Below are 14,532 nucleotides of genomic sequence, written 5' to 3' on the forward strand. Positions count from 1 at the left end.
GGAAGGTATGCAACGCTTTGCAATCCTTCCCTTCGTATTCCCACGTGTGAGTGCGCCGACTCACACAAGCTAGCTATTTCTGGCAGCCGGGTTGTGAGCTCTGCGCCATAAATTTGAAATGTATTCAAATGAGAGTCAAATGGCCCAGATTTTTCAAAGACGATCTTGCAGTGTTGACTCTAGCAGGGAGCTGCGGTGTCTGTTTCCTAAGACAGAAACTATAGTAAGGGGCCCGGGCCATGGCCCCACCACTGGTGTTGAACATGTTCCCTGCCTCAGCTCCCTATGTCCTCTCTACCACAAACCTCCATGTCACGACAGGAAGGCGCGATCGCCACGGCGATTACAGCTCTATGAGGACATCTTAGAATTGCGCTCAAAAAATATATATTATGATGCAGTTAATGGCCACTAAATATCTCAAGCTGAATATCTTCAAGGAAGTGGTGTTTCGAAAGGATATTGTAACTTATAAACCACAACATGGTAGACCGTGTCATGTCATTGTCACATCATGAGGAGCGACACACCACAAATATTTCAATTACTTTTAAGGTCAAATTTCATTATTTTCTGTCATTTTGAAATAAATAATATAATTATTGACACCCATGATAAAGATGGCCGATAATGACTGTATAACATAAAGAATTCATATATATATACATATATATGTATGATTTTAAACTAATAGAAATAATCTGATTATGATGTGATACTGTACTCATGTTCCAGAGTATCACGTTATACAGTACAATAGGAAGTAGAACAGTAGTGTAACCTTTAACTATGGTCCCTGTTGACCAGAAATCGACTACAGTGGAGATAAGACAGCCATCCACTCAGCCGTGACTATCGCTCACTGGGATGACACAATTAGCCTGTTGACTGAACAGTATGGGAACACTCACTCAGCCTGGTTCCTCGGTGCATACAACCCAGCAACAGAATCTAAGGCTGCACTGGTATGGTAGGGGTCAGATATATGATTGAATCCCCCATAGCAGGGCCCTAAACCTGGACAGCATGAGCCATCAACACCCCTATTGCTCACAGCAAGGTTGTTTAGAGGGGAAAATCAATCACCTCGTCCACAAGGTAGGAGGGAGGGAGTGGTCAGCGGAGCAAAATTTGGATGGACGGTCACTACCTTCCCATAGCATGCAAACCTTTTTTTTTTTAATTAGCCCCCCTTAAACGTACATGTTAAATGTTCTCTTCAAATTAGCATTCCTGCAATAAGCATAGCATCCATATAAGAGAGAAGTCACCTCATGGTGTAATTGAAAACAACGCCACTCCGCCTGCCACTGGTAACCAGTCGAAGCATCTGCGAGAAATGTTCTGGTTCGGCCCTCGTTGTTTGAGAGGCAGGCAGCAGTGAGCGACTGACTGACTGCTCGGAGGAGAAAACCCCTGGCTTGCCGGGAATAATAAGTACCCGCGGGAGGCCGACAGATGGACATTTACAGAGAGCCTTGCTGGTAGACTGAGAATCTGTCAAACAGCACGCCAGGCATCTGCGGGTGTTGCGTTTCCAGATTCACATCCACAATGGCAGAAAGATAGGAGTCCTCTTTGGTGAACTGAGCAGGAATGAAGCCTAATGGTCTTTATTTATGCCCTGTTTCCCATGATTAATGGTTAGAGACAAATATACATTTTGCTCATTATTACAGATACATGTTTTGGACACGTGCCATATTGAGAATATTGAGAATGCACTAATTGATTGATTAATAATGATAATAATCTGAATAGTTACATGTTGAGAGGAGGACCTAGAGTGTTTCATACAAAATGTAATTGTGTTAAAATTGGGACAATGTGATCTATTTATACTAACAAAACAATGTAGTAATGGTGTTTGGACATAGTTACTGAGGATGTGTTACCATGTACAATGTACTTATTAACCTGTACAGACCTCTTTGAACTGATCATTAATTGACTTAACTACCTTCCAGTCTCTTCTCAGAAGTGTAATGTAATATATATTGCCTTCAGAAAATGTTCATACACCTTGACTTATTCCACATTTTGTTGTGGTACAGCCTGCATTAAAAATTGATTGAAATAAAAAGATAAATCACCCATCGACACAATACCCCATAATGACAATGTGAACTTTTTTTTTAGAAGTGTTTGCAAATTTATTTAAATTAAATGCAGAAATATTTCAAATTTGCCAATAGTATTCACACCCCTGAGTCAACACTTTGTAGAAGCACCTTTGGCAGCGTATACAGCTGTGCGTCTTTCTGGGTAAGTCTCTATGAGCTCTGTACATCTGGATTGTACAATATTTGCCCATTATTATTTTTTAAATAATTCAAGCTCTGTCAAGTTGATTGTTGATCATTGCTAGACAGCCATTTCCATGTCTTGCCATTGATGAAAGCCGATTTAAGCCAAAACTTTAACTAGGCCACTCAGGAACATTCAATGTCGTCTTGGTAAGCAACTCCAGTGTATATTTGGCCTTGTGTTTTAGGTTATTGTTCTACTGAAAGGTGAATTAATCTCCCAGTGTCTGTTGGAAAGTAGACTGGACCAAGTTTCCTCTAGGATTTTGCCTGTGCTTATAGCTGTCTTCTGTTTATTTTTATCTGAAAAAAATGCCCTAGTTCTTGCCGATGACAAGCATACCCAGTGATGTGTTGTTGAATTTGTCCCAAACATTACAAAAAGTACATTTTATGCCACTTTTGTTGCAGTATTACTTAAGAGCCTTTTTGGAAACATTGTGCATGTTTTGGAATATTTTTATTCCGTACATGCTTCCTTCTTTTCACTCTTGTCATTTAGGTTACTATTGTGGAGTTACTACAATGTTGTTGATCCATCCTCAGTTTTCTCATATCACAACCATTAAACTCTTTAACTGTTTTAAATCCCAATTCTCTCATGGTGGAATTCCCTGAGCAGTTTCCTTCCTCTACGGCAACCGAGTTAGGAAGGACAGCTGCATTTTTGTAGTGACTGGATGTATTAATACGACCATCCAAAGTGTAATTAATAACTTCACCATGCTCAAAGGGATCTACCAATTGGTGCCCTTCTTTACGAGGCATTCAAAAACATTCCTGGTCTTCTGCGCTTGAAATTCACTACTTGATTGAGGGACCTTATGGATAATTGTATTTGTGGGGTACAGGGATGGGTTAGTCATTAACAAATCATGTTAACCACTTATTGAACACGGAATGAGTCCATGCAACTTATTATGTAATTTGTTAAACATGCTTTTACTCCTGAACTTATTTAGGCTTGCCATAGCAAAGGGATTGAGTACTTAATGACTCAAGACATTTCAACTTTTAATTGTTTATTCATTTCAAAAATGGTCGACGGGGTGTTGTGTGTAGATCGGTGACACAAAATCTAAATGTAATATATTTTAATTTCAGGCTGTCACACATCAATGTGGAAAAAGTAAATGGGTCTTAATACTTTCTGAAGACACTGTATTTTCTGGTCTTGTAGAAACAGTAATTTTCAGTGTAAGGTCTGTCATTTTGAAGCAAAAAATTCATCCCTGTATCAATCTCACTCGACTTTCAATTATTACAAATGAGTTGTAATCTTTTCATTGATGTTTACTGTGTTTGTCCATGTGGGTAGTAGGATAGAGATGTCAGGATTTTGGGTATGTCCTTGAGCAGACAGTTCCAAATATATCTCTGCCAATGAGTCACACACCAGGTGATGCTCCAGAATTGTCATCATCATGGCAGCGCACTGTCCCGTTTCACTCGTCTCTCCTTTATTTCCGCCATCTGCACTTGTGTCTTCCTCCCAACACTCTATACCAAGTCAAAAGCATGTGCCTGTCTTTGCCTAATCCTTGAAGCTCCATCCTTTGAATACACATTGAAAATGCCTGGCATTCAAAAGGCCTTCTCCTTTTTTCATATGCACTTCAATGAGAAGCTAAAGGAAAGAATGGCAATGAGGTGAGAGTACAGAGAATTCCTCTTTGTTCGCTCCACAGTGAGTGAAAATAGCACCTTCAGATCTTTAGACAAGCTGCGCGACGGTTATTATTGTATTATGCCTTGCAGGCCTTTCATTCAGATAGAAACTGTGGTATGCTTGATCAGTGTTTCAGCGAGCGGTGGCAAAGGAAAGTGATTGTCGGCTGCCGGGATAAGCGAACACCATTACATTGTTAAATTCTATAAATAGGTGACAGATGCGATTTACAAATGGTGTGTTTCTCTAATGTGTGTCGGGAGCTGTTTGTGCACCGAATATCTCAGTGAAAGGTCATTCTTAACCACTTAATGTTAAAATTTATGTAACATCATTCTGGAATGAAAATGACTTCAAAATGGTACTGTTTAGAGTTTCTCCCGATGGGGTGATCCCTCACAAAACCAGGACAGTTTAAAAAAAAATGTATCATGAAATGTAATCCACAGAATGTTCCTCTGGAGGAAGGATTGTTAAATTTGACATTTGTATCTAAAAGCATAATTGAGAAATAATTAATCAAAGTTGGCATATTTATGACATTTTGACTTTACCCAGGCCTTCTTTAAGGCTCATCTATGGGTGCTACGAAGCAACAATTGGTGTCATATGAAGCTTTACTGCTTAATCTGTAGTATGAGTAGTATTTTGTTTTCAATAACAATTTTCTTACATTATGTTATGAATATTGGAAAATGTAAACATTCATATTTAGACCACCATTTTTGATTTGGCAAGTTGTTCAATATATTATTGAACATAATATACTCTAAGTATCATGACACAATGCGAGACCCAGATGAAGACACAGGAGGCAGATGGTTGGAGTCTTACAATGTTTATTAATCCAAAAGGGGTAGGCAAGAGAATGGTTGTGGACAGGCAAAACCCGATTAGAGTCCAGGAGGTACAGAGTGGCAGACAGGCTCGTGGTCAAGGCAGGCAGAATGGTCAAGCAGGCGGGTACAGAGTCCAGAAACAGGCAAGGGTCAAAACCGGGAGGACTATAAAAAGGAGAATAGCAAATAAAGGAAGAATGGGAAAAACGCTGGTTGACTTGGAAAAACATACAAGACGAACAGAGAGACACAGAGTGAGACAGAGACAGGCACAGAGAGACAGGAAACACATGTTCAGGTGTCGCTGAAAATCAGCGACACCTGGAGGGGGTGGAGGCAATCACAAGGACAGGTGAAACAGATCAGAGCGAGACACTAAAGGCATATCAAAGTTCCAGATTGGGATCTCTGCTAATTTTAACTGGCATAAAATTAGTTTTAAATGCCATTATTTGAATGTATTGTTGAACATAATAAACTGTACCGGCATATCAAAGCTCCAGAGTGGGATGTCAGCTGGTTTTAACTGGCATTACATATGATTATGACACACAGAGCTTCTTCACATTTGCCAGTTTATTAGTAGTGGTGCGATTCACACACCAACTGAAACTAAAATAAAAACGACAATTGGAAAAACTATTCAGTAAACTGAAAGAAAACAATTAAGAAAATATATATATATTATCGGTCAGAAAAGACAAAGCCCCATATGGGATTATTTTGAGTACACTAATTGCTAGAAAGGATAAAAGCATTGTGGTGTCAGAAGCTGGCAGCATGTGTGGAACAGAGGTTCAAGGGAAAAAACACAACCAACCTCAAGTTCATCTGAACAGCACCCACAAATCATTTCAGGATAAAGACAAGGTGAGACAGCTCTAATTTTATTTGGGGTTTTCAGTGTGGATTCGACTCCTGGTATCAAATAAACACACATAAAATGGGGGAAATGTGTAGAAAGGCAGGACATTTGCATAAAAACTGATATATTTTCTCTTCGGTCAATGGCATAGTGTGTGGAATTGCAGAAAATAATCTTAAAATCGGCACATTTTTCTCTCTGTCAAAAAGAAGGGTGGGAACAGTTTGCGGTTGCTGTGAGGTGGAGGTTTGTTACTACGCCAATAAATTACAATATCCATCCGGACCTTTGCCACCTAGGACATTTTTGTGAAGGACCATCTTAAATAGTACATGAGTACTCCTGCTATAGGCCTATAACCCCTGCTATAGGCCTATAACACAAATGTCTCCTAGCCTCCCGTTTATAAGGCTATTTTCTGTCCATAACACTGAAACTAAATCTGAAACTAAATAAAACTAAAACTGAATGTATATAAATGTATGTAAAAAACGTCAAACTGAAACTGAATAAAAACTACTAAATCAGGTCTGAAAACTGAAACTAGTCTGAATTTCAAATATAAATATAGATATAAAATCTATTAGAAAATCACAATTGTAAGAACCTTGTCTTACACACACACACACACACACACACACACACACACACATACACTTGTCCCTGCAAGTGGGGCCGCTGTTTCTAACAGATGGCTCGTCTTTAACTTTATCGGAAACAACGATGTCACCGGCAGACGCGATAAGTTGTCTCAGTGCCTGGGGAGAGTAACATCCATCAGTAGCTAACAGCATATGGTGAAGGCACATTAAGGGCTCCTTCTCTGTTGTTCCTTCTATATCTTTCTCTATGAGTGTATCTGGTCCTGCATCCAGGTCTTAGATCCACACTTCACAAGACAGAGAAGGGGAAGCACCAAGCACCGGATTCCAAGTTTTGGAGCTTTGGTCCCTTTGCCGGGATTTAATTGCATTTTTTGCCAATGGGGAACTTTTAGAGAACACACTGAACTGAGCCAAAGTTATTTGCTGGACACAGTTTGTTGCGATGCCTCAACCAGAATACAAAACCACATCAAATCAAATTGTTACATTTTTTATTTTACCTTAATTTAACTAGGCAAGTCAGTTAAGAACAATTTCTTATTTTCAATGACAATAACAGTGGGTTAGCTGCCCTGTTCAGGGGCAGAACTACAGATTTTTACCTTGTCAGCTCAGGGATTCAATCTTGCAACCTTTCGGTTACTAGGCCAACACTCTAGGCTACCTGCGCGGAATACAACTGGTGTAGACCTTACCATGAAATGCTTACTTACAAGCACACCAACAATGCATGAAGTAAAAAGTAAAAGTAAAAATTCAAATAAAAATGAACACAATAAAATAACAATATTAAAATAACACTAACTGAAGTGTTAAAGCTACACTCGTTGTGAATCCAGCCAACATGTCAGATTTTAAAAAGGCTTTTCGGCGAAAGCATAAGAAGCCATTATCTGATGATAGCACAACAGTAAACAAAGAGGGTAGCATATTTCAACCCTGCAGGCGCTACACAAAACACAGAAATAAAATATAAAACCTTCCTTACCTTTGATGAGCTTCTTTTGTTGGCACTCCAATATGTCCGATAAACATCACAATTGGTCATTTTGTTTGATTAATTCCGTCCGTACAGTGCCTTGCGAAAGTATTCGTCCCCATTGAACTTTGCGACCTTTTGCCACATTTCAGGCTTCAAACATAAAGATATAAAACTGTATTTTTTTGTGAGGAATCAACAACAAGTGGGACACAATCATGAATTTGAACGACATTTATTTGATATTTCAAACTTTTTTAACATTTCAAAAACTGAAAAATTGGGCGTGCAAAATTATTCAGCCCCTTTACTTTCAGTGCAGCAAACTCTCTCCAGAAGTTCAGTGAGGATCTCTGAATGATCCAATGTTGACCTAAATGACTAATGATGATAAATACAATCCACCTGTGTGTAATCATGTCTCCGTATAAATGCACCTGCACTGTGATAGTCTCAGAGGTCCGTTAAAAGTGCAGAGAGCATCATGAAGAACAAGGAACACACCAGGCAGGTCCGAGATACTGTTGTGAAGAAGTTTAAAGCTGGATTTGGATACAAAAAGATTTCCCAAGCTTTAAACATCCCAAGGAGCACTGTGCAAGCGATAATATTGAAATGGAAGGAGTATCAGACCACTGCAAATCTACCAAGACCTGGCCATCCCTCTAAACTTTCAGCTCATACAATGAGAAGACTGATCAGAGATGCAGCCAAGAGGCCCATGATCACTCTGGATGAACTGCAGAGATCTACAGCTGAGGTGGGAGACTCTGTCTATAGGACAACAATCAGTCGTATATTGCACAAATCTGGCCTTTATGGAAGAGTGGCAAGAAGAAAGCCATTTCTTAAAGATATCCATAAAAAGTGTCATTTAAAGTTTGCCACAAGCCACCTGGGAGACACACCAAACATGTGGAAGAAGGTGCTCTGGTCAGATGAAACCAAAATTGAACTTTTTGGCAACAATGCAAAACGTTATGTTTGGCGTAAAAGCAACCACAGCTCATAAGCCTGAACACACCATCCCCACTGTCAAACATGGTGGTGGCAGCATCATGGTTTGGGCCTGCTTTTCTTCAGCAGGGACAGGGAAGATGGTTAAAATTGATGGGAAGATGGATGGAGCCAAATACAGGACCATTCTGGAAGAGAACCTGATGGAGTCTGCAAAAGACCTGAGACTGGGACGGAGATTTGTCTTCCAACAATACAATGATCCAAAACATAGAGCAAAATCTACAATGGAATGGTTCAAATATAAACATATCCAGGTGTTAGAATGGCCAAGTCAAAGTCCAGACCTGAATCCAATCGAGAATCTGTGGAAAGTACTGAAAACTGCTGTTCACAAATGCTCTCCATCCAACCTCACTGAGCTCGAGCTGTTTTGCAAGGAGGAATGGGAAAAAATTTCAGTCTCTCGATGTGCAAAACTGATAGAGACATACCCCAAGCGACTTACAGCTGAAATCGCAGCAAAAGGTGGCGCTACAAAGTATTACCTTAAGGGGGCTGAATAATTTTGCACGCCCAATTTTTCAGTTTTTCATTTGTTAAAAAAGTTTTAAATATCCAATAAATGTCGTTCCACTTCATGATTGTGTCCCACTTGTAGTTGATTCTTCACAAAAAATACAGTTTTATATCTTTATGTCTGAAGCCTGAAATGTGGCAAAAGGTCGCAAAGTTCAAGGGGGCCGAATACTTTCGCAAGGCACTGTATATATCCAAAATGTCAATTTATTTGATTCAGAAAAAAACAGCTTCCAAAATGCGCAACGTCACTACAAAATATTTCAAAAGTTGCCTATAAACTTTGCCAAAATATTTCAAATGACTTTTGTTATACAACTTTAGGTATTTTTAAACGTTAATAAACGATCAAATTGAAGACGGGTCTATCTGTGTTCAATACAGGAACACAGCAAATCAAGCCACTTTCCAAGGCTTGCGCAACTCTTAACAGTGTTACGCGGTTCCTAGTTGGCCCTACTTCTTTATTGCACAAATGAATAATCTCAACCAAATTCCAAAGACTGGTGACATCCAGTGGAAGCGGTGGGAACTGAAAACACATTCCTAAGAAATATCGTTTGCTAGTGAACAGAAAGAGACCAAAAAAAAAAATCTGAACGGTTAGTCCTCAGTGTTTTGCCTGCTACATAAGTTCTGTTATACTCACAGACATGATTGAAACTGTTTTAGAAACTTCAGCGTGTTTTCTATCCAAATCTACTAATATTATGCATATGTTATATTCTTGGCATCAGTTGCAGGAAGTTGAAATTGGGCACGCTATTTATCCAAAAGTGAAAATTCTGCCCCTATACCTTAAGAAGTTAATTGATTTTTGTCCTCTGACGTCCTTGGGTAGGCAGAGGGAGCCTGGAAGGGCATCAAGGAATCTTTGTGTTGTCTGTGAGTTTATAGCACGACTTTTGATGCTCCTTGGTTGGGGTCTGAGCAGATTATTTGTTGCAATTGCAAACGTAATAGAATGGTGGTCCGATAGTTCAGGATTATGAGGAAAAACATTAAAATCCACAACATTTATTACATGGGACAAAACGAGATCCAGAGTATGACTGTGAGAGTGAGTAGGTCCAGAGACATGTTGGACAAAACCCACTGAGTCGATGATGGCTCCGAAAGCCTTTTGGAGTGGGTCTGTGGACTTTTCCATGTGAATATTAAAGTCACTGAAAATTAGAATATTATCCACTATGACTACATGGTCCGATAGGAATTCAGGGAACTCAATGAGAAAAAATGTATATGGCCCGGGAGGCCTGTAAACAGTAGCTATAAAAAGTGAATGAGTAGGCTGCATAGATTTTATGACTAGAAGCTCAAAAGACGAAAACATAATTTTTTTATTTGTAAATTGAAATTTGCTATCGTAAATGATAGCAACACCTCCGCCTTTGCGGGATGCACGGGGGATATGGTCACTAGTGTAACCAGGAGGTGAGGCCTCATTTAACACCGTAAATTCATCAGGCTTAAGCCATGTTTCAGTCAGGCCAATCACATCAAGATTATGATCAGTGATTAGTTCATTGACTATAATTGCCTTTGAAGTAAGGGATCTAACATTAAGTAGCCCTATTTTGAGATGTGAGGTATCACGATCTCTTTCAATAATGTCAGGAATGGAGGAGGTCTTTATCCTACTGAGATTGCTAAGGCGTACACCGCCATGTTTAGTTCTGCCCAACCCAGGTCGAGGCACAGACACGGTCTCAATGGGGATAGCTGAGCTGACTACACAGACTGTGCTAGTAGCAGACTCCACTAAGCTAGCAGGCTGCCTGGCCTGCACCCTATTTCATTGTGGAGTTAGAGCACTGTCTATGTTGGTAGATAAGATGAGAGCACCCCTCCAGCTCGGATGGAGTCCGTCACTCCTCAGCAGGCAAGGCTTGGTCCTGTTTGTGGGTGAGTCCCAGAAAGAGGGCCAATTATCTACAAATTATATCTTTTGGGAGGGGCAGAAAACAGTTTTCAACCAGCGATTGAGTTGTGAGACTCTGCTGTAGAGCTCATCACTCCCCCTAATTGGGAGGCTGCCATAAACTATTACTCGATGCTGTCACATTTTTCTAGCTAATTTACACGCTGAAGCTATGTTGCACTTGGTGACCTCTGACTGTTTCATCCTAAGATCGTTGGTGCCGACGTGGATAACAATATCTCTATACTCTCTACACTCGCCAGTTTTAGCTTTAGCCAGCACCATCTTCAGATTAGCCTTAACGTCGGTAGCCCTGCCCCCTGGTAAACAGTGTATGATCGCTAGATGATTCGTTTTAAGTCTAATACTGCGGGTAATGGAGTCGCCAATGACTAGGGTTTTCAATTTGTCAGAGCTAATGGTGGGAAGCTTTGGCGTCTCAGACCCCTTAACTGGAGGAGTAGAGACCAGAGAAGGCTCGGCCTCAGAATCCGACTCGCTGCTTAATGAGGAAAACCGGTTGAAAGATTCTGTCGGTTGAATGAGCGACACCGGTTGAGCATTCCTACAGCATTTCCCTCCAGAAACCATGAAAATGTTGTCCGGCTGCGGGGACGGTGTGAGGGGATTAATACTAACATCACTATCCATACTTACTGGTGGCACAGACGCTGTTTCATCCTTTCCTACACTGAAATTACCCTTGCCTAACGATTGCATCTGAAGCTGTTCTTGCAACACAGCTATCTTCGCCGTAAGACGATCGTTCTCTTGTATATTAGGAGTACAGCGACATCAATTAGAAGGCATCATGTTAATGTTACTACTTAGCTTCGGCTGTGGGAGGTCCTGACGAACCACGTCCAGATAAAGCGTCCGGAGTGAAAAAGTTGAATGAAAAAAAAGTTGAGGGAAAAACCAAAAATATAAACGGTAATTAAAAAGTAAAACCTTTTGTCAGGTAGCAAAGTAAGGTTGGCAACAAAACGCACAAAACTCACAGCAACATGTAAACAAGTCTGCGAGTTGTGACCGGAAATGGCGTCAGCAATAATGTCACCCATTATTTATTTTAAGAATGTGAAATGTCAGAATAATAGTAGAGGGAATTGTTTTTTCAGGTTTTATTTCATTCATCACATTCCCAGTGGGTCAGAAGTTTACATACACTCAATTAGTATTTGGTAGCATTGCCTTTAAATTGTTTAACTTGGGTCAAACGTTTTGGGTAGCCTTCCACAAGCTTCCCACAATAAATTGGGTGAATTTTGGCCCATTCCTCCTGACAGAGCTGGTGTAACTGAGTCAGGTTTGTAGGCTTCCTTGCTCGCACACGTTTTTTCAGTTCTGCTACATATTTTGTATAGGATTGAGGTCCAGGCTTTGTGATGGCCACTCCAATACCTTGACTTTGTTGTCCTTAAACCATCCAGCATTTTCACAGGGTCCTTTGCTGTTGTTCTGGTATTTATTTGCACTTTTCACACCAAAGTACATTCTTCTATAGGAAACAGAATGCTTCTCCTTCCTGAGCGGTATGATGGCTGGGTGGTCCCATGGTGTTTATACTTGCATACTATTGTTTGTAGAGATGAATGTGGTACCCTCAGACATTTGGAAATTGCTCCCAAGGATGAACCAGACTTGTGGAGATCTACAATTTTGTTTCTGAGGTCATGGCTGATTTCTTTTGATTTTCCCATGATGTCAAGCAAAGAGGCACTGAGTTAGGCCTTGAAATACATCCACAGGTACACGTCCAATTGACTCAAATAATGTCAATTAGCCTATCAGAAGCTTCTAAAGCCATGACATCATTTTCTAGAATTTTCCAAGCTGTTTAAAGGCATAGTCAACTTAGTGTATGTAAACTTCGGACCCACTGGAATTGTGATACAGTGAATTATAGGTGAAATGATGTGTCTCTAAACAAATGTTGGAAAAATGTCTTGTGTCATGCAAAATGTCCTAACCGAATTGCCATAACTATACTTTGTTAACAAGAACATTTTGGAGTGGTTGAAAAACTAGTTTTAATGACTCCAACATAAGTGTATGTAAACTTCCATTTGTCCAGGTGGGAAAGGGCAGTGTAAAGTGCGATTGAGTTTGCGGCATCTGTGGATCTGTTGGGGCGGTATTGGAATTGGAGTGGGTCTAGGGTTTCCGGAATGATGGTGTTGTTGTGAGCCATGACCAGCCTTTCAAAACACTTCATGGCTACCGATGTGAGTGCTACGGGGAGGTAGTCATTTAGGAATGATACCTTCTCATTCTTGGGCACTGGGACTATGGTGGTCTGCTTGAAACATGTAGGCATTATAGACTCGGTCAGGAATAGATTGATTGCTTCCTTCCCACTTATTGCATCACCATTAGGGAAGTATGCTGGTGTTGTTTACCATCATCCATTATGCATTTTATTCCATAGTGTGCAACATTGTTGATTCTTCCAAGTCGCTTCGTATTCCCATACCCAAGGCTTGAAATTGAAGTCGCCCCCACCTCAAACAGCCAACCTCTATCCCTCATGGTCACCTTGCCTCAGCATTCAAGGCCAGACACATTGCAAAATAAGGCTGTGCTGTGTCACCCCCTAGGGCACCACCCACTCGGCACTGTAGCTGAATTCCCTGACATAGTTTTCATTAACTCCCAATTTAGACTCATTGTCTTTAAACATGCCCGTAAGGCGCTATTTTAATCACCACACCGCTTTTAATGTTCCCTTCCTCCATTCCTCGCCACTTCTGTCGGTGTCGTCCAGTCCACCCTCTGACTTGTCTTTTATGCTAGTGTGTTTAATCATTTAATTTTCAGTCATGCCATGTTAAAGAAGGTGCTCCAATCGAAATTGCCCTCTTTCCGATATGTCACAGCAAGGATTCTCTAGTTCTTTAGTTCCCCAGCCATCTCTGTATTCTTCCAGAGTTTTTTAATTAGTCACATTAATTAACTGGTTTTCAAAAGTAGTATTTCTTTGTGCCTTTATATTTCGGCCATTAAACTGAACAATGACAGTCAAAGAACTGACAAAAAAAAATGTTGTGCAAAAGGTTGTGGCATTCGTTTTATATCATGCTGTTAATAAGTCATGCAGAACAATGAAGTAACAAGACACGATATAGAGACACTAGTCATATTTCATTCAAGATTACTGACCAATCGTCATCTCTGAGTGCAATAGCTGAATGTCTACCAGACAGCCATGTTCAATCCTAATACTGTAAGCATAGCCTCATCTTTGGCATGTCTTTCTGACACATGAATACAAACCAACAGTTTGCTGGCAGGACTTTGGAGGTTGACGACCATTGGACGAAATCCACCCCTTGCTCCCTGAAGGTCAAATGTCAGAGGTTTTTGTGTTTCCCATCCATCTGCCATTCTGGCTCTGATTCTGGCACATAAGCTGGATGTTCTTTTGGCCAGGCAGAATGCTTCATGTGTGGCCAAGCGGAGACATTCTGGCTCCAATGATACCCCAGTCTGATGCATTTTGCCTGTATATGTAACTTCCACTCCCAGCTTGGTCAAAGCCCGATGTAAGCCTAATAGACCTTAGTTTTTAAAACCTGTGGATTTAAGTTTTTTTGTTGAGATGTAGATGTGAAGGCTTTTTGTTATGCATGGGTATCATTGCTTTTGAAAAATATATTGTGGTACAGGGATCATAGGCGAAAGGGGTCACCGTTTACTGTAGTGGGGTAATATTTATCATATAAGCGTGATATAGAGACCTCACATGTGATCTGTGATCTTGTGATCCAGTGACCTCTAAACCAGGCGGTGTCAGAAGATTTCAAAGACTC

The 14,532-nt window shown here is 40.4% G+C and overlaps 1 protein-coding gene across 24 annotated transcripts in view; it reads left to right on the plus strand.

The window, feature by feature from the left end:
- LOC135516331 (receptor-type tyrosine-protein phosphatase delta-like) overlaps positions 1-14,532 on the plus strand; it is a 606,705-nt gene that overhangs the window by 162,408 nt on the left and 429,765 nt on the right. The window lies entirely within an intron of this gene.

Source organism: Oncorhynchus masou, chromosome 27 (assembly GCF_036934945.1).
Source record: "Oncorhynchus masou masou isolate Uvic2021 chromosome 27, UVic_Omas_1.1, whole genome shotgun sequence".
NCBI lineage: Eukaryota > Metazoa > Chordata > Actinopteri > Salmoniformes > Salmonidae > Oncorhynchus > Oncorhynchus masou.